This window comes from Leopardus geoffroyi, chromosome C1 (genome assembly GCF_018350155.1).
Source record: "Leopardus geoffroyi isolate Oge1 chromosome C1, O.geoffroyi_Oge1_pat1.0, whole genome shotgun sequence".
NCBI lineage: Eukaryota > Metazoa > Chordata > Mammalia > Carnivora > Felidae > Leopardus > Leopardus geoffroyi.
This window is the reverse complement of record NC_059328.1, coordinates 147,787,107-147,807,301: the sequence shown is the minus strand read 5'-3', so window position 1 is coordinate 147,807,301 and position 20,195 is coordinate 147,787,107. Positions and strand designations below refer to the sequence as shown.

Here is a 20,195-nt window from a genome sequence, read left to right as displayed (position 1 = left end):
CGTAGATTCCCAGGGATACATGTGTATGTATATATGTACATACATTAAAAATAGATAAATTTTTTTCTCTGTATCTTTATTTTGAATTCAAGGAAAAGAGAAAGCATGTTTTATGTTTTCCGATAATCACAGCAAAATATTTGCTGTGTATCGAATGATGCTCTTGCACTAGGAATTTATATACCTTTCTTCAAATACAAAAACCCTCAAAAGTAAGTCATGCTGTCTCTGTCTTATAGGGGATGGGTCCCAGGCTCAGAGAAGTTAGGGGACTTGCTGAAGATCTCAAAGCTAGTAACTGGCAGACGTGCCCTTCGAAACCAGATCAGCTGCCTCCCCCTGGAAACATGTAGAGAACTCCTAAGCACCCTGTGAGTATCAAAAAAAAAACAAAAAACAAAAAACAAAAAACAAAAAACACTTGCTGGAAGCTACATCAGGCATGTAAGCTAGTATGACCTTTCTAGAAGAGTAATTCCTAGACACAGAGAAGACCTGAGTGGTGACTTTGAGGAAGGCGGAGGCAATTCATTGATATAAAAAGGCAGGGGTAAAGCCAATTATCGGCTAACGTTTGGGACGCTTGGGGGTATTGCTAACCATCCTTCAGGCTGGCCTTTGGATTTATTTCTCTTTTGCTGGCTGTGCCACTGCTATGCTCTTTATTCATATTTTCAAGGAAACACAAGTAAAGTGACTGTTCTCTAATTGCGCTCCCTTGCTGCAGTCTGCCCGCTCCTTCTGAGCACCGCGGGCTGGTTCCATACGCGGCTCGCATCGTGTGCAAGGGCTGGTGGCAGCTGCAAGTTGGTGTGTGACACATTGAGTAGTCATATTTCTCTTCTCTGTGGCCCTCCAAAGCCCTTTCCAACATAACTTTCCCCCATCTGTTCTCGTTTGCACTGCATAATAGGGGACAGGTTTTGGAACTTGGGATTCAAAAAACAACATTAAGAGAAAATAAAAATGAGATGGAATTTCAGTAGAAAGAAACTCACGGGCTCCCCCCGCCCCCCCCGCCCCAAGTCTTCAGTTATTGGGATCATTACCAGAGTATTAAATCGATCAAGTTTGTACTTTAGCCTAGTTGGTCCTCTTTATGTGGTGGTGGGGAAATGTGAGAGCATTTAGAAATCTCTCTGAACTGTCTGCAGAGCAATAAGAAAGACAGCATGGCCAAGTCATTAGCAGATACGGTATTGCCCAGGACCTGACTTAAAGTTTTTCCACATTTGCTTAGAATCTCTAATAAGTTACGTTAATTGCCTCATGCCTCAGCTTCCTTCTCTATAAAATGGAATGTGTGATGTGAATTTTAGAATACTTAGAAACAGGGTTTTCCAAAGTGCCACGGGCCCACCTCTGTGCGTGCAGTGAATGGTTTGGAAACTATACAAACATCTTTAAATTTTAAAAGAAAGAAATTTCTTCTAATATACATTAGGGAAAAAAAAAACCCTGCAAATAGCACAACATACCCATGATTTCCCAGATAGTTTTTCATAGGATGAGCCTAAAGTAGGCATTTAAGTTTCAAAAATGAAAAATTTAAAGAAGAACATTCAGTAAGGAATAATAAAAGTGAATATGGCAGGGGTGCCTGGGTGGGTCGGTTGGTTAAGCATCAGACTTCGGCTCAGGTCATGATCTCACGGTCCATGAGTTCAAGCCCCGCATCAGGCTCTGTGCTGACAGCTCAGAGCCTGGAGCCTGCTTCAGATTTTGTGTCCCCCTCTTTCTCCGCCCCAACCCTGCTCACACTCTGTCTCTGTCTCTGTCTCTCTCTCTTTCCGTCTCTCAAAAATAAACATTAAAATTTTTTTTTAAATAAAATGAAAGTGAGTATGAAAAAACAAAAGCAGAAGTACAAGAATGGTGGCTTAGAAAGCAACTGTAGCAGAGCAGTGGTTCTTTAATTCTTTCTTTATGGTTTTCTGGAAAAACCTGGCTGTATGAGCCTCAGGGTCCCCATGTTGGACGAATCATATCCCTTGGGTCCCTGCTTTTACTATCACCATCCACCTCGTGGGGGCTTATCATCATTTTGAGATCACAGCCCTCTTTGAGAATCTGGAGAAATTTATGGATTTCCCCAGGAAAATGTATATTCTTATATATAAACAAACTCCTGCTTATAATTTGTGGGTTTTCAGGGCCACTTAGAGTTTATCTTGTGGAATCCCGGAGATCTCAAGTTCATATATTCAAGGTTGTGTCCATTTGCTTGGCAATCCCATTCTTTGCTTTCTTAAGTTCATAGGTCGGCATTTGAGCCTCTAAGCTACACCTATATTTCTGCAAGGAACAGCATCTTCCTTCACTGTCTGCCCAGGGCAAAACCACGCAGGCTGCTACCAGGACTCATGTAGGTAGTACACAGAATACCCACTCTCTTCCCTCTCCCCACCATCCCCCCCTTTAAAGTCAGAAATACTACAAAAACGTCTGCAGTTGAGGTCTCTTGTGTTTTGTCCACCTCCCTTCCCTGCTCCAACAATGTTGTGTCTGTGAGTGCTGACATTTCCAGTGTGGCCATCACTGACTGGCCTCGAGCAAGGCACTTGCCCCAAGTCAGACAAATAAGTGTCTTTCCAGTTTCCTTCAGAACTTGGAAAGAGATGCACATGATAGGACACCCAGGAGAGGGTCCTTATTTGTTAATTGCGAAGAGAAGAATGCCAGGTACAGAGAAGTGGTCTATAAATGTTTAAAAACGATTTTGTTAATGTTTATTTATTTTTGAGAGAGAGAGAGAGACAGAGCAGGAGCAGGGGAGGGGCAGAGAGACAGGGAGACACAGAATCCGAAGCAGGCTCCAGGCTCTGAGCTGTCAGCACAGAGCCCAATGTGGGGCTCGAACCCACAAACTGAGAGATCATGATCTGAGCCAAAGACTCATGCTGAGCCTCCCAGGTGTCCCAAAATAGTTTTGATGATACTGATTCCTTCAGCAGACCCCTTTGGAGATGAAAATGTAATCATTGCCTTAACTGCCACTGTGATTTTTCCACCCTTTCCCCCAAATACCCAGTGATTTGTAAGAAAGGTAGAGATGGTATTAAGAAGAGTAATGGAAACCCATTGCACTTACTGACCATATCGAGGGACCACACCACCCCACACTGTATGTGCACCGTCGTTTAGTATCTTCAGCTCCCTCATGAGACAGGTAATATTATCTTCTCTACTTTGCAGACAAGGAAATGAAGTTTATGGAGTCAGAAAGGGCTAAAACCGGTCCACTGAACCAGGCCTGCCTCACTCCAGACCTAGCAATTTTTTTCTTCTAAACTTTGAACTTTTTCCTGTTCAAAGTAGTGAAACACCTTTTCCCTGCCTTTCTGTTGTTTCCATTCCCACTCACCCACCACTGTCGTCAAGAATTTTTGTCCAGTTGTACTAGCCAATATACATGGCTATTTCTCCTTTTTAACTCAAATGATAGCATGTAATTCAATTTCCTGAACTTTGCTTCCCCACCCCCCTCCCACTTAACCACTATATTGAGGAGCTCAATCATATCAATACATTCAGAACTTTGTTATTTTGTTATAAAAGCTTCATGGTGTTCCACTGTAAGAATGTATCATAATTTAGGGACCGTGTCCTATCCATAAACATTTAGGTTGTTGGGGTGCCTGGGTGGCTCAGTTGGTTGAGCGTCTGACTTCAGCTCAGGTCACGATCTCGCGGTTCATGGGTCGAGCCCCACATCAGGTTCTGTGCTGACAGCTCAGAGCCTGCAGCCTGTTTCGGATTCTGTGTCTCCCTCTCTCTCTGCCCCTCCCTTGCTCACTCTCTGTCTCTCTCTGTCTCAAAAATAAATAAACATTAAAAAAAAATTAAAAAAAATACATTTAGGTTGTTTTCAACCTTTTACTTTTGCATGTAACGCTGCAATGAAAACTTTGTACATACATCATTTCACAGGTGGGTGAGGATATGTGCAGGAAATTAGGAATCTAGAATGGAATTGAAGATCATAGGATAGGTGCATTTGTAATTTTGCAATATAATGTCAAATTACCCTCCACAGACCTTATACCAACTTCCAATTTGACCCTAACGAATGAGGGTAACTTTCAGCATTGTCCATATTTCAAGTATTTTTTTTTCTATTCCCACACCTGTAAGTTTCACCTTCTCTAAAATGTCTCAAATTGTTTTATTGAAAAGAAGCACATAAAATTTATGCCCAGTTTCTGCAACCTGGTTGCATATGCACAGGTAGAATTTTTTCTGTTGTACATTTTCACCTACTTTGCTTAGAGCTCCCCCTAACTTCCATCAGAAGCTCAGGGGATACATAGTTTAAAGACTGGGATACCCTCAGTAAGTCAGTGGTGCATAACCACTCCATCAGCAGATGGTTGATCTCCAGGCCATTCACCACTAAGCCTTTCCGTAAGGTTTCCAAAAACATCATCCTCCTCCCTATGCCCAACCCTCCCTCCCCTGTTCACCATCAGGCACACCCGCACAGACCCCCTGCCTTCGACCTTCCTAAGAGTTTGTACCCATTACATCTTTGCACCACCCCATTCTATTTATTCTTCACATTCTTTGGGAGGTTAATGACTTTGTGGAAATCTAAAACAGTCCCTCCTCAGGAAGTGGTAAAAGTCTCTTGGAATAACAGGAACGAGTCTTGAAAGAGCTCTTGAATTCATCAGCATTTTCAATTAATTAAAAATCCCAAAGAAGTAATGATATGCACAAAATTCAAGAGGCTATAATGAGCAGTGACCAAAACCTGATAATATGGATACTGTTATTTAAGTATGAACAATTCCAAATATCAAATGGGGGAACAGAAGCACCCTCCCTCCGTCTCTTTTTCACAAATTCACGTCCCTTCTCCTTTAAGTGATTTTTGGATATCCATTATTTAGGAAAGAAGATGAACCAGAAGCAGTAGCCTCTTTGTAGCAATAAGGCTTTGTCTTCACGGGAACTCAAGTTCAGTTCAGAAACTTTCAGACATGGTTTTAAAGGCTTTTGTGAGTCAACTGTAATGAATCACACAAAAGGGACCTTTATTAATAAGCATATTCTGTTCATTATAGAGAAATGAAAGCCTCAGAATAATTCACCAAATGTTTAAAGAGAAAACAAAAAACAATGTGGTAAACATATCAGGACTTGATGAGCTGTCTAGGTAATTGGTTGTTTCTGTGCACCTGGTTCCAAAGACAATATTTAATGTGTAATCTGTTTCATTTTGCTTGGGGAAGTAAGTGTAACTCTACCCCCTGGATCACATCTGCATTAAAATTAGGGGAGGCAGAGTCTTGTTTCAGTGAGTGGAAATTTATGCACATGAGTTGTCTTTTACATGGAGACAGCAATTATACCCCTAGAAATGCAGTCTGTGGGAGAAAATGACATATTCAACGCTGGGGAACAAAAGCCTAATGCTAAGGGGACATTAACAAGGTTGGGAACCCCCTTCCAACAATTAACATGATCATTTACAAAATCTGCAATCTATAAAATTATTTTAAAAACATGTTTTTTCAAAACAATGTGGTTTTTTCCTCCTTCTTTCTAAAAAAAAAAAAAAAAAAAAAGACTCAGCAGCAACCATGCAGAATCTATTCCACTGTAACAAGTAATATTTTAAAATCTCTTCAGATATATTTAAGGATTGAAATAAACAAACCCCACAAAGTGGTAGGTGACCCCTGTTTTAACAGCCTAATAAGGACGGAGGGGAAAATGTAGCCAAGAATTTTTCATTTTTATGTGAGGAAGTTGTGGTGGTTGAAAGCAACAATTCCTAATCAGAATTCTAGAACACAGGAAGAATGCATGGAGCATATGCAAATAAAAGTCTGTAATAGCTAAAACTGGCTTTAAAGAAATGATTTGTTGGTTGACTTGTTAAAAAGGACAAAGCCAGAGCTGCTGAAATGGATTTAAGTTTTTGTTTTTTCTTTCCATCTTCTCTGGAGGCTGTAAGAAATGAATGAGGAGTTTTTTTCTGCTCTCAATTCCACCATGTCCCCTCTACCTCCATGCTTCTTGGGAACATATAAAGTGTCGATGACCACACTTTGTTTCACGTCCTAATCATATCATCAACAGAAAAATATATACCCTGCTTGACGAAAATAGGCTATAGTAAGTCAATTTGTCTTTGAGGTTTTCTACGTCTTTAGTGCTTGAGTCTACTTTTTGGTCTGTGTGTCTGTGCAGTTTTGTTGGAGTAGTTTTGCTTCCCATTCCCAGTGAAAGCAGTAGCACTTTTCATTGGTCTGCTATGAGATTTTTTGTTTTGTTTTGTTTTTTGGACAACCTGAGTCTCTGAATTAGTTTTGGCATTTTTTCAGAAAGTAACAGTTATAGAGTAACTTTAATGGGCCAGGCCTTAGGGAAAAGCAAGCTGCAAATTCTAAGTCCTGACTAACTTTTGGAAAATACTGGGGATTTTAAATGTCAGCAAACGTGGCAGTAGTAGAGTTTAAAAACGTTTCTAATGTTTCCTGAACCACCAGAACGCTAAAGACAGAGATGGTGTAAAACCGTGGGATAGCAACATGGGATATGGGGAAGGTGTGATAGACTGGGATTAGGAGATTCCACTCTGTATTGATTCACTACCTCTTCTGGGGGGATTCATTATTTAAGCCTGCATCTCTTCAACAGAAAGTAAAATGGAGAAGCCCATTGAGCTGATCTTGTCAACAAATTGATGGCGTCACCACCACCACTACCAACAAAACGGAGTGGGGTTGGGGGGAGGATGGAAGGATGAATTGATCTCAAAATTAAAGGAGACTTTATAAAACGCCAAACAGCCAAATGATAAAAAGTCATTGTCTGCATTCTGATCTGATAAAAGACTTCTCTGAGAAAGTCGATGCAATTAGAATCTCAACTGGGAATTGAATGTACCAAGTAATCATTAATTTTGTTAGGTTTGATAATGGCATTATGGCTGGGTAAGAAAATGTCCATATGTTTTAGACATGCTTGCTGAAATGCATAGGAATGGAATGCCATGGTGGCTGAAGTTTACTTTCAAATAATTTGCAAAAGCTAAGGTGGGGGGCAATGTGTGCAGGCTAATCTTGATCATTGCTCACCCAGGTGCTAGGTATATGGGGTTTATTACCCTATTTTTTCTCTTTCTGATTATTCTGTTTATTCTGATTATTTTCTGTTCGAAAATTTTCATTAAAAAGAAACACCCATATCATGAAATCTTAAAAAAAGAAAAAGAAACCTGGAAGCTGTATTAAATCATTTCTAAATTTTCTTCAAAATAGAAAACCCCATCATTGTATTTCAAAGGCTGAATAGTGATGGCTGTCAAAATATAAAGCCATTTTCAGGGGCTTCTGGGTGGCTCAGTTGGTTGAGCATCTGACTTCAGCTCAGGGCATCATCTCGTGGTTAGTGAGTTCGAGCCCTGCATCGGGGTCTGTGCTGACAGCTCAGAGCCTGGAGCCTGCTTCAGATTCTGTGTCTCCCTCTCTCTCTGCCCCTCCCCTGCTCGTGCTCTGTCTCTCTCTCTCACTCTCTCTAAAAAATAAATAAACATTAAAAAAATAAAAACAAAATATAAAGCTATTTTCATTTTCAAAATCAAGTAATATCAAATTAAGGCTATGTTCTGGTTATCACATTTTATCGATGCCTGATATATCAGTGAAAACCAAGAAGTAGACAATTCACAGTGGAAGAAATTCTGATGAACAGAACAAATTTGTCACCAAATCTACACTTAATTTGTCAACAGGAAACCCCGACCTTTAGCAGCAGCAGAGTAAGCCTGGGTAAATGAAAAGCTCATCTCAGCTCTACACGAGGTTGTGGTATGTTCACCCAGATCAATAAATTGCCTTTTTCCTCTCTCTCTTTTTTTTTTTGTAATCAAATACATTATATGGCCATTTTCTATCCATGAATAATCACTCTCATCAACACTTTTTCCTTGGTGTTTGTGTATTTCTTTTGTTTTCCAAGGTCCATTCCATTATCGAGAGATTCAGATGTTTTCATATTTTGCAACTCCAGTTTCTTAGATGTAATCAGTAGAACATCTTTAGCTATTTATTATTTTTATTTATTTAGTTTTAACTTTATTTATTTAGTCTTGAGAGACAGCGAGAGCAAGCAAGCGTGGGGTAGGCGCAGAGAGAAAGAGGGAGAGAGAAGATCCCAGGCAGCCTCTGCATTGTCAGTGCAGAGCCCCGTGCGGGGCTCGACCTCATAACTATGAGATTCTAGCCTGAGTTGAAATTAGCCGAAATCAAGAGTGGGGCGCTTAACTGACCGAGCCACCCTGGTGCCCCTGTTTAGCTGTTTAAAGAGTGAGACGTTTACTTCCTTTCTTCCAGATAGGATCTCTGTTAGAAACTGGAGAGTCTGATAACCTTTAGCGCTCTGTTTGGAGCATCAAGAGGACCTGAGTTAGACTTAAACTTCAGACTGTTCATTGGTGTCACCACTCATGCTTGTTGGAGAGAAAAGTGAAGTGAGATGTAGGTGTATCTTCTACACCCTGGTGCTGTTTGATCCAGCATTGATGTCATTATCCCTTATAGGGACTGATGAATTTGGTTGAACACAACCTATATGGCTACTTGGGAAAATCAAAGCTTATTAATGCCGTTTTTATATTATTGGTAGTGAATATATTCTGGGGAGCTTTAGAATGAAATTGGCAAACAACCATTTTATCAAAATGTAAGGAACTTCACAGACTGGTCCCTACCTCATCCCTAGCAATCTCTTTAGTACGCTAGAAATGCAGAGTCCCCCTAAAGAAAGGTAGCCAGTCCCACTGCAAAGATGTGGGAAATAATGACTGGAAACCAAGTTAATCTTTAGAAGTTATTAATAGATTGGAATGTCTTACGTGCTCAGTGCTCAGCAGGAAAGAAAAAGAGAAAGCTCTCTGTATTCTTATCAATAAAAATGACGCCAACATTCCAATGGAACAATAGGTAAAGGGCATTAACTGAAAAGAAAATTGGAAAAATGCAAACAGTTGATGTATTTATGAGCAAGGTGCTAGCTCATTAGCAATCAAATAAGTGCAAATGAAAACAGAATTTTTTTAAATTTCCAAATTGGCAAGGCTAATAGGGAGGGTTGTAACAGAGACAGTGAGGGGTGTGGTGAGTGGGACAAACCCCTGGAAACAGTTCAAACCACCTAGCAATTGGAAACATGACCTAGATTCTTACTTTTAGGAAACTATCCTAAGAAAACAATGCAATGCTGTCAAACGTGATATCTTCGGGGGTTTAAATCAGTCCAAAAGTCATACTCTCAGAGAATATCTAATAACCTAGGAAAATGTTCATAATATAATGAAGAAAAGCAAGGAAAACAATGCGTATTTATGTATAATATAATGTATATCCACAGAAAAGATAAAAAGAAAATTATCCAAAATGTTATATCTGTTTATATTGGAAATAGTAAAATTAAGTAATTTTACTTTCTTTGAAATACTTTTCTGTATTTTCTCTCTGGGTTTTTATAGCGAATATGGCATTATTTTAATTTTTTTCTTTTTTTTTTTTTTGTTCTTTTAAATTAAAAAAAATTTTTTTAAATTATTTCTTTATTTATTTTTGAGACAGAGAGACACAGAGCATGAGCAGGGGAGGGGCAGAGAGACAGGGAGACACAGAATCTGAAACAGGCTCCAGGCTCCGAGCTGTCAGCACAGAGCCTGACACGGGGCTTGAACTCACGGACTGTGAGATCATGACCTGAACTGAAGTCGGTCAACCGACTGAGCCACCCAGGCGCCCCTATTTTAATTTTTTTTCTAATAGATTTATTTATTTTTATTACAAAAATAACAATCACTGCAAAATGTTTTGGAAATATGACACAAGAATAAAAAGTGTAAATATGGTGATGTACATAGGGTTTCTTTTGGGGGTGATAAAAATGTTTTAAAATTGATTGTAGTGATATTTGCATAGCTCTGTGAATATACTAAAAACCATTGAATTCTACACTTTGAGTGAACTGAATGGTATGTGAATTGTATCTCAATGAAGTTGCTGTAAAAAATAAAAAAGTGAAAGATCCCTTGTATTGCTACCATCCCAAGATGGCTACTGCCAGCATCTTGGTGCATAGCCTTATAGTCTCCTTTCTGTGCACCATACATACTTCCTTAAAGAATGAAAATCAGATCATACAATGCATAGCATTTGAAAAATATTTTTAATTACAACATGTATAACTTTACAAACAAAAAGTATAATCAAACCAAAGGATGATTAGGACAACCAAGTTCCAGTTCCAGCCTTCCTTTAAGGAGCCATGAGAACTTGAGGAATCACAGGATTTTTCAGGAACAAACTGTTTCTTTTTTAAATTTATTTTGAGAGAGAGCACGATTGGGGGAGGATCGGAGAGAGATGGAGAGACAGAATCCCAAGCAGGTCCTGCACGGTCAACATGAGAGCCGACGGGGGGGCTTGAACTGACAAACCATGAGATCATGACCTGAGCTGAAACTAAGAGTCTGATGCTTAACAGACTGAGCCACCCAGGAGCCCACCCCCTTTTTAAAATATAAGTTCTGTGCCCAACGTGGGGCTTGAACTCACGATCCCAAGATCAAGAACGAAGAGGTGAATGCTCTATCAACTGAACCAGCCAGGTCCCCCGCAGGGACAAACTTTTTTATATGTAAGAGACAGAACTGGGACTAGATGAGATCTTGGTTCCTTCCAATTTTAGATTCTACGAGTCTCTGCTTCCCTGCGTGGTGGCACAATAACAGAAATTTGGTATAATAGCTTTGTTATAATAGCAAAGTATTTATCAAGATATGCTGTTATATTGATAAATACGGGAGCAAAGGATAGACGAGTGTATGGCATGCTACTATCCCTGTTAAAGCAAATGGGAACATGGGTATAGTTTCATATGCCTACCGCGTTTCTATAAGGATATAGAGAAGCTGGCATTAGGGGAGGGAAGTGGCTAGCTGAGAAGCTGGTAGTTCTGGAACTTATTTTTCACTATACAATATATCCTTTTGAGCACATGCATATTTTGTATTTCTTTTTTAAACAAAATAATCATCTGGGGAAATCTTGCTAATGGAAGAACATACATATCTTGGTTGTAATGATAAGTGATGTTAATTAAGCAAGCTTGTCACTCAGTCCCTTGCTTAGCCCCTTTCAGTCCCTTCCCTTGCACATTTCTTCTGAGACCTGCATGACTGGGCCAGGCCGCCTCAGTCCTCTCTAAGGCCGTTTGTCCACGTGGTCCTTTGATTCCTATCACCCTGGCTTCTGTCAGTTCCTGGAAGTCTTAAGCTCTTCGCCCCCAGAAATGTCAAATGCAGCATCCACAACTTCAGATAATAAGCTTCTTTAGGACTTCCAACTCAAGTTGTGTAATTTCAAAACAGAGAGACCTCCAAAATGCAACCCATCCCTTACTTTGCACCTAAGGAGAAGTGAGGCTCTACAGTCTGAAGTTATCTGCCTGAGGTCACATAGCTAGTTCTCTGCTATATGTAATTAACCTTAGCAGCTGATCTCTGGAGTTTCATTAAACAAAAGTAGGTTAATAAAAAGGAAGCCTTTAGATTTTAGATATTGGTAGAGTGGGGCTACACTAGGACTTGGAAAATTAATTTGATTTCTTATCCATGAAAATGTCTTCATGATGCCAATGCTCAGAGGGACCAATCAGGCAAAAGAATGTTCCCTAAAAATGAAAAGCCTCTGTGATGTTGGATTCTACCAAGAACCACACAATTATATTTGAAATATATTTGTTTAATTTGAGGAAGAAATTAATTTGATAGTCCTGAGGGCATTCATCCACAGGACTAGCTTTTAAAATCCACATCTCCGCCACGTAGCTAAATTAACCGTAGTTAAGTAAATTAGAAACTCAAGCAGCTTCAGAATGTGAGCAAGACCACGGACAGTCCTGATGAGCATCTAGCCCTCAAGGTTACAAGGAAATGGGTCACAGACTGAGATGCAGGCAAAGGATGAGATAAGGCTGAGCACTCCGGGAAATGATTTTCTGAAAGAAATGCACCTTCCTGCAGAGCACAGAAAATGCCAAATTTGAATTCCATTCTCTACACCCTACCTCCCACTTCGCAAGTATAAATTCATATGTAACTTTCACCAGTTAGGTTTTGTTCCATGATTGCCAGACTCTTTTAAAATATGTGCACTTCCACTTTTATTTTAATTGATAAATTAATTTTTCAGTAAGCTCTAGGCCTAAGTGGGGCTTGAACTATCAAGAGTCTCATGCTCTATTGACTGAGCAGTCAGGCACCCTGCATTTCTCCTTTTATAATGTGTGTTTTTTTAAATTTCTGCTTATAAAAGTAATATGTTATAGAGAGGGTGGAACCCATAGACCTGTGTAAAGAACATAAAAGTCAAACATATCCATGATGCAAAGATAGTTACTGTACATCATGGAATATTTTCCTCTAGTTTTTCACCTTTAAGGATATGTGAACATGACAGATTCATGTGTTGATAAGGATTATGGAACCAAAATATAACCTTTATCATCCATTTTTTTCAGTTTGTGCTTTATTGTTGGCATTTCCAAAATTAGTAGAAGATTATCATTTTATACAAATCTTTGCGTGATTGATGATTATTTTCATAGCATAAGTTCCTGACATGGGATTAAAGTGTCAGAGGGTAGAAATATGTTTAAGGGGTTTGATACATATCACCTACTAATTATCTTCAAGAAATTGTTTTCCAGTTTACTCTCTCCGCAACAACTGAGCATCCTTTATAAAGTCAGTCTTACCAATAGGGAATATGTTCATTTGCTGAAAAATTATCTGGAATATTTTATCTCAGTTTTGTTTATATTATCTTTCCTTGAATCTTTAAACTTTTTCCCTAATATTCACACATAATAATTTTGTTTTTGTCTATTCATAACATCTGACCAGCTTTCTATTAAAGGGTGCATTTTGTTGATTCCTAAGTTTTTCTTTTTTAATATATTAAAGATTTTAACCCTTTGAGTATAGGTTGTAGGTAGCTTCATTACTTGGCTTTTCCCCTCCTTTTATTTGTTTCCTAAGAAAAAATTTAGGGAAAAATTTTTACAAAGTCAAGTCAACCAGTCTACGGCTATACCACCCTGAACGTGCCTGATCTCACCTGATCTCAGAAGCTAAGCAGGGTCGGGTCTGGTTAGTACTTAGTACTTGGATGGGAGACAAAGTCAAGTCAGCCAATCTTATTTATAGCTTTTATGTACAAAGTCCTTTTCCCATCCGAAGATGTGCATCTACCTATATTTGCTTTGAGTTAACTTACAGTTAAAAAAAATAGTTAATTCTTATTCCCTCTGGAAATATTTTCAGGAATGGTGTGAGAGGGAGCACTAACAGTTTACTTTCCTGGTGCCTCAACACTGCTGAATGAATAATCTTTCCTTTCTGCAATGGTTTTGTAATGCCTCTTTTATCACATGGTCAGCCCATAGTTGTATGCTAGTTTGCATGTAACCCGCTGTGCTCAGAGTGTCTGGATTAACTTTCCCAGTGGGAAGCAGCTGTAGGCAGCTTGAGGACTCCCTGAGCAGCAAACACAGTTCCCTGAATATGGTGGGTGGCCAAAAAGGTCTTGTATGAAATGAACAATTAATGAGTCATTCATACACCTGGGAAAGTTTAACTGGAAGATAAACAAGTGTCTGTCCTGACTGGTTAAATGTTTACCTTTTGGGGAAAGGGTGCCACGACTGATAGGATTTCTAGTGACCCCAACAGGTTATGATTTTCCCTTCTATCCCCCTACTGTTCTGATCCAGTTACTTCCATCTTTGGAAAGCAATAATGGTTTCTTATGGGCCTTAGGATTAGGAATAAATTCCATATCATTGTCATTCAATAAATTCATCATTTTCCAAGGATAGTTATGACGCAGCTGGGTCACTCTTTCTCATAATTTGAGTCCTATAAAGGACACCTTTAAAAAGAAAACAATCTCCACACACCTTCAGTGATGTCTTAAATTATATTCATAAAAGTTCAATAAACTACATATTCTTATAGGTACATGGCAAAAAACGGGTAGTGGGATCATGGCTACATGATATTCATATGACCCAGAATATGCATCATATTAACATGATATTAATTTCTTTTAAAAATATCATTAACTGAAGCAAAACCACAAATTCCATGGATTTTATAGAAAACTCGGAGATCCCTGGAGTAGGAGTCCCACTTCCAGTCTAACAAAACAGAAATTGCTTTCCCATAAGCCACATCCAACCCTCAAAGTCTGCCCTCTTTTTAAGCAGTTTGGATGCCTACCTTGTCTTCAATGCTCAACTTAAGTGTGAATAATCACTAAACTGGATGTGAACTAATCTCCATATGCTTATAACCATTACAGAACTGTAAAACCAAAATGAAATACGAACAAAGCTATAAAACCAATGTTTCAAATAACTTTATTTAATGAGACAGATGATATTGTCTTGCTGAACAAAAATGTCTGCTCACCTTGTAAACACAGTACTGATGTGTGCTAGGAACAGGGTTTTTGTTGTTGTTGTTGTTGTTGTTGGTTCTACATGCCCACACTGAGTGAACAGACTTATCAGAATTAGTTCATTTCTTCAACCATTAATCTTTATTTTTTATTTCAAGAAATCTTTAGAAACTAAACAGCAGCTTATCAGCCCATCAGGATTTTCAACAACAACACCAGCTCTAAACATCCAAACATTCTAAAGAACTTGCTTCTGGAAGCTGATATGTACAACTAAGCTGATGTTTGCTTTATAGGTTTTAATAAACCACGTTCTCTATAACACTATGAAAGGAGAACTATTTCGGTACCAAAGAGAAATGGCTTCAGGATGAAAGAAAAATCACTCAAAGTAGTTACTTAAATATTTTAAATGAAAAAATTTCTAAATATCACAATTTATATTCTATATCACTTACAATCTGAGTGCAGAGAGGCTGTGCGGTAAGTCCAAGAGCTTAATTGTAACAGGGACACTTGCTGCAAAATTTTATGGAACAAATTCTCCAAATTTTATAGGAAAATATTATACAGGACTCTTAGGTTGCTCAAGACTCTGTTTCCTAATAGTTTTTGAAAGCTGTTGACTTTTAGAAATGAACATGTTGATCTGGGTGTAAAGGAGGAGGATATGCAGAAAACAGAAGAGATGCCAATTCACAATGCAGCAGGCAATTAATTAACAAGAGTCGTGCTCCTTGAAACATATGATGGAAGAGATCTAAGAATCTTGGAATAACAGAAGATGTATTTCTTTCAAGTTACTTTACTTGTATGATTTCTCCACCAGAGTTAAATCAATGGATTAGATGTTGGGGTAAGGCACTAGTTTCCAATCGGGGGCAATTTTGCTTCCAGGGGACATTTAGCAATGTCTGGAGGCATGTTTAAATGTTAAACAGTGGGGAGGTGGCGCCTGGGTGGCTCAGTTGGTTAAGTGTCCGACTTCAGCTCAGGTCATGATATCATGGTTCATGGGTTCAAGCCCCATGTTGGGCTCTGTGCTAACAGCTCAGACCCTGGAGCTTGCTTTGGATTCTGTGTCTCCCTCTCTCTCTGCCCCTCCCCTGCGCCTGCTCTCTCTCTCTCTCTCTCAAAAATAAATAAACATTAACCAAAAAAGTAAAAACTATGTCACAGCTGTGGAGAGAAGGCATCCTCTTTGCATCTAATAGATAGAGGTCAAGGATGCTGCAAAACATTTTACAATGCACAGGACACACCCCACAGCAATTATCCAGCCAAAGATGTCAATAGTACCGAGGTTGAGCAACTCTGGATTAAGGTATCCAAAGGCAAAGGACTGTATCTGGGCCGTATCCTTGTGTGGCTAGGGCTTGTGTGACGGGCTATACCCTTGCGTATCTATCCTCCTGCTTCACACACACACATGCACATGTACACACATGTGCAATCATCAATTTATTGTTACAAGGCCACAAGAACTACCTTGAATCCTCCCAGATAGTCTCCTGGAATACAAGTTAGTCACAGGAATGTCGAGTTAGAGGGTTTTGCCTTGAGCCAGTCACACAAGACCACTACTGAAGGAACACATAAAATGAACAGTTAAAAGCATAGCAGGATTCATTAGTTCATTTATTCACTTATTCAGCAAACTTTTGCTGGGCACCCACATGTGCCACTCTGCTAGGCATGATGATGATACACAGTGAACACCACCAAACCTGGCCCCTGCCCTCATGGAGCTTACAGCCTATGGGAGACTACAAAGGCCACCAAGAAGAGGCCAGTAAAATGAGAGCTCCAGAAACGTACCCAATTGAGGAACATTCACACAGCACCTTGAGAAGCTTTTATGTAAGTGTAATTTCATTTGAATCACACAACAAACCTGGAAAAAGGCTTTATTCCCTTCATAGAGGTTAAATACATGCCCAAGGTCACACAGTTTATAAATGGCAGAGCTTCAGTTAAGTGACACAGAGGTCCCTGTTCTAATGTTCTACAGAGTAGGTATGCATATAGGCACTTTTGCTTGATTGACCTGGAATTTCCACTCCTGATTCTCACCAGGCATACAGGTATTGTCTTTCCCTTTATGAAAAAATGCCCCCCCCTTTTCTACATCTTTTTGCTTATATAATACCTGGGTATGGTTTTCTAGATGTTTCACGTATATATGCCTTGCGTTCCTAATTGGATTGTAAACTGACCTGCAGGGACCAGATCTTCCATTTCCTTTGCAACCTTTGCAGTACTGCAGTCACCCAATAAATGCCTGCTGCATGAATGAACCTGTAGAGATAAAAATACTTTATGGTATCCCCATTTATTGGTTTCATGCTTTTATTTTGCTTTGTGATAGGACTGTACATTATAAGCTTCCAGAGGGCAGAGGAAATGGCTTGGTGCTTTCCTTACACTCAGCAGGCACCATGCAAAATTTGATCCTCGCATGCCTTTTTGATGCTCTGGATAATATTAGAACACTGGAGTGTTTTTGTGTATCTAAGGACCGAGGTTGTCAGCCTCTCTGCGGCGGGGAATGTTCCTTCCTTTCCACAGTAAGCTCCCCTGGCGCCTAGGACAGGGCTAGATGACTGCAGAAGCCCCCTCCCCCGCACGCTCCCTCCTCCCCCTCTTCCCCCTTAGTTTTATCGGTAAGGAGGCCGACTGCAAAAATGGTAAGCTCTTGCATAACCCCAGACCTTGCAAGGAAATGAGCAAAGTGGAAGGGGATTTGAAGGCAGGTCAGAAATGGCCTGGATGAGAACACTGAGGCTTCTCTCTGACCTGCAAGACCCCAGCCGGGCGCCGCCCGCAGTCGAGGGGCCCGGGAGGCAGCCAGCCCTCCCGCCCCTCGCGCCCCCGGGAGCTGTCCAGACGGCCCCGCCCGCGCCTACCTGGGCACTCACCCGCGCCGCGCGGCCTCTCCTCCTCCCACCCCGGCCGCGGGAGCCCGGCTCGGGCCTGCCCCGCCGCCGCCCCGCCTCTGAGAAGCCCCGCGGGCGGCAGCGCTCGCAGCCTCCTCCGGGCCCGCCAGACCGCGCCGGGCGCGCCGGGGGCGGCCAGGCCAGGCTCGGCGGGGCTCGGCGGGCTCGCCCCCGGCCGGGCGCCTGCAGGGGGCGCGGGGACGGCCCCGCCCCGCCGCCTTCCCTCTCCCTCCCGGCTCCCTGGATCCGCGCCGGGAGGAAATGATGTGTTGCTGCCTGGTTAATCACAGCTCCAGACACTCATTGGCCGAGCGCTCCGCAGCCACTTCCTTCTCCTCCTCCTCCCGCTCCTCCCGCTCCGGCTCCTGCTCTTTGCAGCCGCCGCCGCCGCCGCAGCCTCCCCCTCCGCGCCGGGGGAACTTTTCTACTCTCAGTGACCGTCTCCCCCGCCGCCCCTCGGGCGAGCCTCCCCCCCGGGCCGCCCGCCCCGCCCGCGGCCGCCCTCCAAGCCCGTGCCGCTGCGCCTCGGGAAGTTTATTCCGCCCGCCCTCCTCCCCTTCCTCCTCCTCCTCCTCCTCCTCCTCCTCCTCCTCCTCCTCCTCCTCCTCTTCACCCCGCCTCCCCTCCCTCCCCCGGCTCTTTCCCCCGGGTGGCTGCCGCTGCCGCCGCCGCTGCTGCCAGGCTGCTGCTCGGCCAGCCGCGCCGGCCCGAGGGCTGGGGAGCCCGTGGCCGCACGCACCGCCCGGCTGCAGCCGCCGCGGCCGCCGCTCGGGGCCGGCCGCCGGCCCTCGGCCCCGCAGAGTTCCGGGCTCTCTCGCCGGCTGCACCGCCCCGCCCCGCCCCGCGCCGCGCCGCGCCGCGCCGCTCCGCGCCGACCTGCAGCGCCCGGCTGGCTTGCACTCCGCCTCCCGCGGCTCAGCCCCGGCCGCGGCGGGACCAGAGGTGAGGGCAGGTCGCCGGCCGCGCCGCGGGACCCGGGAGGACCGTGGGAGGAGGGAGCCTGGCTGGAGAAGAGGCTGGGATTGGGGGTGGGAGGGTGGGCGTCTGCGGTGCCTCCCCCTCGCTTTCATTCCTTTCTCCCCCAAGCTTCATCCACTCTCGGTGGGGGAAGCGGCCGCGGAACAAAACTGTCTTGCTTTGGGCCTGAACTGCTGGTGGGATATGGGAGAGGACAGAGGCATGGAGTGGGGGGTCTCTGGTTTGCGGAGTGTGCGCGTGTGCCTGTGTGTGTGTGTGTGTGTGTGTGTGTGTGTGTGTGTGTAGTGAACTCCTTCAGGGTGTGCGCCGCTGACTTGTAAATCGATCTGGCCGCCTGGCCACGGGCTCACCTTCCCAGCTGAGCTTGGTACGGAGTGAAGGGATGGGCTAATCACCCCCACCCTCAAAATATCCGTCTCTTCCAAGAGGAATTTTCTGCTGGAGAGACAGCCAATAAACTCTGCTCAACTCCCTCCCGCCCTCCGTTCTTCCTAGCTGCAGTTTCAAAAAGCTTCAAAGCCAGGAATGTGGGATTCATCTCCCGATCCCCAGAAGGCAAATGTGGTTACAGATGTTGCACGGTACTTTGCCAAGTTTAAAACCCTTCCTTCAACACTGTAACCAAAACAGTGAGGCTAGAACCTTGGGCGCGCTGGGGAGAGATGTGGGGCCTCTGGGGCCGCTGGATTCACTAACTTCCTTCGGGTTCTAGGCTGGCTTAGGTCTGTCCAGTTTGCGCCAGACATGTCTCCCCTCCTCCCCTCATTTCCCTGGAGTTTTGAACGCTCCTTGCATGGGAGAAACACTGTAGAGGAAACTACTTAGGGAAGAAAACATTCCACTTAGCAGCAGAAGAAAAGTCTTGGTTTAAAAGTTGTGCTTAATTTGGCTTTTAAAGAGAGGTAGTAATCAGTGGATTTGTTCATTTTATTGGGGTTTCTTTTCTTTCTTTTTTGAGATGTGTGTGTGTGTGTGTGTGTGTGTGTGTGTGAGAGAGAGAGAGAGATGGGAGTTACGTGATGAGAAAAAGGACTGATCTCATACATAGTTTGTGTATTTTTGAAAAGAGGCCCTCTAATTGTGACTTAGATATAACCCAGTGGTTTTAAAGAATCCTGTCCCAGAGATGCAGACTGCTCTGACAGCCCAAGGGAAGGCGGTGGCAAAAAATAGACACCACCTCCCTTTTCCCCCAAAAAAATTCTTCCTGGAAAGGTGGTGTTAAGAAATTTCAGAGATGGGCTGATCCAAGTGGCAGGCCTTAAATGGAAACACTATAGTATGTCTTGGCACTTGTCTCTGGAGCTGGGTGGCTGGCCAGGGGCCCGGGCTTGGGCAGCCAGCAGACATTAGACTTGTGCTGACCTCAGGCACTGGTCTGGCCATCCAGCTTTACAGTATGCCTAAGTGTGAAATATGGATCTCACCTATTTCACTGTTGGGGACGTGGGTCAGGAAGTTATCTTAAGGCCTGGACGGGACTTGGACCATCTGGCTTCTAAGACCAAATCCCGTTTTTTTGTGATTCAGTTGTTTTTTTGTTTTCTGGCCTGGAACAAAAACCAAAAACAAAACGGAAGTCTTTTGAAGCTGAAAAGTGCAGGCCTTAAATTGATGGAACTGTGCGGTGGGTAATAGCATTGCTACTGTCACCTCTCATGCAAACACTCAAAGGTGGTGAATGAGGTTGCAATAAATTCTGGATAGCTGGTAAAAATCAAGGGCTGGAATGGGTATGGATGGGGTTCATGCTCATTTTCTGGTGGTTTGGGCGAATTTTACTTGA

General features: G+C 42.7%; 1 pseudogene; it reads right to left on the bottom strand.

Moving 5' to 3' along the window:
- The window catches only part of LOC123598954, a 55,927-nt pseudogene extending 38,247 nt beyond the window's left edge, over window positions 1-17,680 (bottom strand).
- Window positions 17,681-20,195: the final 2,515 nt, after the last annotated feature.